The following is a 3,728-nucleotide window of genomic DNA, read 5'->3' on the forward strand; positions in this document are numbered from 1 at the left end:
CAGAAACACGTGACCGCGTTACCCGTCGCTACAGAAACACGTGACCGCGTTACCCGTCGCTATAGAAACACGTGACCGCGTTACCCGTCGCTACAGAAACACGTGACCGCGTTACCCGTCGCTATAGAAACACGTGACCGCGTTACCCGTCGCTACAGAAACACGTGACCGCGTTACCCGTTGCTACAGAAACACGTGACCGCGTTACCTGTCGCTAATTCTTGGTTTTCCATCCTCAGCGTCTGGGGGACAACAGAAGCAACCTCCTGATATCAGCTGCCATAAATTTGTCAAATGAAATCTGTCAGCTGTAACTCTCTTTATGTGTGTACCTGTGTGTACTTGTGTGTTTCTGTGTGTACTTGCGTGTACTTGTGTGTACTTGTATGTACTTCAGGCAGTAAACTGGGCTCACTCGGGTGTTTCTGGGTTTTAATGTGATTAAAAAATATCTGTATAAAATAAAAAAGCACCGACACCTTCTGGAAATAAAAACGCAGTAAAATATCTGAATTAAAATGATTGTTTGTTTTTATTGTTTACCTGAAAAAACTACTACTACTTCTGCTACTACTAGTAGTACTACTACTACTGCTACTACTAGTAGTACTACTAGAGCTACAGCTGTAGTAGTACTACTAGTGGTACTAGTACTAGTAGTAGTACCACTAGTAGTACTACAGCTGTTGATCTGGATCACTCACAGTTTGGTGCCAGGAATATGTATCAGAGTGACATGTCTGTACTGATTTGTCCTGTCTGTGGCAGCAGTGGTGCGCATGCGCATAGTCAACACCCATTGCTGTGGAACCGGAAGTTGTGAGTGAGTCATCTCGTGTGGAGACGATCTTTGAGCTCCACCATCTCTGTGTCTCTGTTGATCAGCAGCTTTCAGCCATTCACCTGCTCTTCCTCTCTCTGGACCTAAAACCCTCTCAGCTCCACATGGGACAACTAGAGGACAACACACCGGTGAGTCCTTCACTGTCTGTCCTCTCTCTCTGTGTCCTCTCTCTCTCTGTCCTCTCTATCTCTGTCCTCTCTCTCTCTGTGTCCTCTCTCTCTCTGTCCTCTCTATCTCTGTCCTCTCTCTCTCTGTCCTCTCTCTCTCTGTCCTCCTCTCTGTCCTCTCTCTCTCTGTCCTCTCTCTCTCTGTCCTCTCTATCTGTCCTCTCTATCTCTGTCCTCTCTCTCTCTGTCCTCTCTCTCTCTGTCCTCTCTCTCTCTGTCCTCCTCTCTGTCCTCTCTCTCTCTGTCCTCTCTCTCTCTGTCCTCTCTCTCTGTCCTCTCTATCTCTGTCCTCTCTCTCTCTGTCCTCTCTCTCTCTGTCCTCCTCTCTGTCCTCTCTCTCTCTGTCCTCTCTCTCTCTGTCCTCTCTATCTGTCCTCTCTATCTCTGTCCTCTCTCTCTCTGTCCTCTCTCTCTCTGTCCTCTCTCTCTCTGTCCTCCTCTCTGTCCTCTCTCTCTCTGTCCTCTCTCTCTCTGTCCTCTCTCTCTGTCCTCTCTATCTGTCCTCTCTATCTCTGTCCTCTCTCTCTGTCCTCTCTATCTCTGTCCTCTCTCTCTCTGTCCTCTCTCTGTGTCCTCTCTCTCTCTGTCCTCTCTCTCTCTGTCCTCCTCTCTGTCCTCTCTCTCTCTGTCCTCTCTCTCTCTGTCCTCTCTCTCTCTGTCCTCCTCTCTGTCCTCTCTCTCTCTGTCCTCTCTCTCTCTGTCCTCTCTCTCTCTGTCCTCTCTATCTGTCCTCTCTCTCTCTGTCCTCTCTCTCTCTGTCCTCTCTCTCTCTGTCCTCTATCTCTGTCCTCTCTCTCTCTGTCCTCTCTCTGTGTCCTCTCTCTCTGTCCTCTCTCTGTGTCCTCTCTCTGTGTCCTCTCTCTCTCTGTCCTCTCTCTCTCTGTCCTCTCTCTGTGTCCTCTCTCTCTCTGTCCTCTCTGTCCTCTCTCTCTGTCCTCTCTCTCTGTCCTCTCTCTGTGTCCTCTCTCTCTCTGTCCTCCTCTCTGTCCTCTCTCTCTCTGTCCTCTCTCTCTGTCCTCTCTCTCTGTCCTCTCTCTCTCTGTCCTCTCTCTCTGTCCTCTCTCTCTCTGTCCTCTCTCTCTCTGTCCACTCTCTCTCTGTCCTCTCTCTCTCTGTCCTCTCTCTCTGTCCTCTCTCTCTCTCTGTCCTCTCTCTCTCTGTCCTCTCTCTCTCTGTCCTCCTCTCTGTCCTCTCTCTCTCTCTGTCCTCTCTCTCTCTGTCCTCCTCTCTCTCTCTCTGTCCACTCTCTCTCTGTCCTCTCTCTCTCTGTCCTCTCTCTCTGTCCTCTCTCTCTCTCTGTCCTCTCTCTCTCTGTCCTCTCTCTCTCTGTCCTCCTCTCTGTCCTCTCTCTCTCTCTGTCCTCTCTCTCTCTGTCCTCCTCTCTCTCTCTCTGTCCTCTCTCTCTCTGTCCTCTCTCTCTCTCTGTCCTCCTCTCTGTCCTCTCTCTCTCTCTGTCCTCTCTCTCTCTGTCCTCCTCTCTCTCTCTCTGTCCTCTCTCTCTCTGTCCTCTCTCTCTCTCTGTCCTCCTCTCTGTCCTCTCTCTCTCTCTGTCCTCTCTCTCTCTGTCCAAGCGCCCGCCAAGCGCCCAACACTGGGAAGCAACGCGACCCCTCAGGTCCAGAAAGGCCCATCTGACACAGACTGCTACCAGTACCAGTACCAGAACCAGTACAAGTACCGGTACCAGAACCGGTACCGATACCAGAACCAGTACCTTACCGGTACCAGAACCAGTACCAGAACCGGTACCAGAACTAGAACCAGTGAAGTGGAGTTTAATTAATGGTTTTCATTTGTCCATGTTTAAGTTAATGGATGTGTGGTATATTTCAGGTGTTTTAATTATCCCTTAAGGACCCATTAAACCTGTTCAGGTGTTTCCTGTTGGATCAGTCAGAGAAGAAGAGATGGAGGTCAAAGGTCGCCGGGCGACAGCGGGAATGTGGACGGGCAGGATGTTTGAGTGATAGCTGTGAACACACCTGAGTCACCTGACTGGTGATGTCGCCGCCGGTCTCTACAGGCCGCACAAAGATCCTCACACATGACAGAGAGCTCACTCTGCTCAACATGTCAGATATTAATACATCGGCTGATCGGCTGATTCCTCCTCATCTCCGGCGTACCTGGTCCCGCCTCTAACAGGTGTACCTGGTCCCGCCTCTAACAGGTGTACCTGGTCCCGCTCCTAACAGGTGTACCTGGTCCCGCTCCTAACAGGTGTACCTGGTCCCGCTCCTAACAGGTGTACCTGGTCCCGCTCCTAACAGGTGTACCTGGTCCCGCTCCTAACAGGTGTACCTGGTCCCGCTCCTAACAGGTGTACCTGGTCCCGCTCCTAACAGGTGTACCTGGTCCCGCTCCTAACAGGTGTAACTGGTCCCGCCTCTAACAGGCGTACCTGGTCCCGCCTCTAACAGGCGTACCTGGTCCCGCCTCTAACAGGTGTACCTGGTCCCGCTCCTAACAGGTGTACCTGGTCCCGCTCCTAACAGGTGTACCTGGTCCCGCTCCTAACAGGTGTACCTGGTCCCGCTCCTAACAGGTGTACCTGGTCCCGCTCCTAACAGGTGTACCTGGTCCCGCTCCTAACAGGTGTACCTGGTCCCGCTCCTAACAGGTGTACCTGGTCCCGCTCCTAACAGGCGTACCTGGTCCCGCTCCTAACAGGCGTAACTGGTCCCGCCTCTAACAGGCGTACCTGGTCCCGCCTCTAA

The 3,728-nt window shown here is 51.9% G+C and overlaps 1 protein-coding gene across 2 annotated transcripts in view; it reads left to right on the forward strand.

The window, feature by feature from the left end:
- Window positions 1–519, forward strand: part of LOC141763702 (rac GTPase-activating protein 1) — a 13,858-nt gene extending 13,339 nt beyond the window's left edge. For both annotated transcript variants that reach the window (XM_074628298.1, XM_074628299.1), the window contains exon 18: window positions 240–519. The gene's annotated coding sequence lies outside the window, so the exon portion shown is untranslated. The remainder of the gene's footprint in view (window positions 1–239) is intronic.
- The last annotated feature ends 3,209 nt before the right edge of the window (window positions 520–3,728 follow it).

Source organism: Sebastes fasciatus, unplaced genomic scaffold, assembly GCF_043250625.1.
Source record: "Sebastes fasciatus isolate fSebFas1 unplaced genomic scaffold, fSebFas1.pri Scaffold_27, whole genome shotgun sequence".
NCBI lineage: Eukaryota > Metazoa > Chordata > Actinopteri > Perciformes > Sebastidae > Sebastes > Sebastes fasciatus.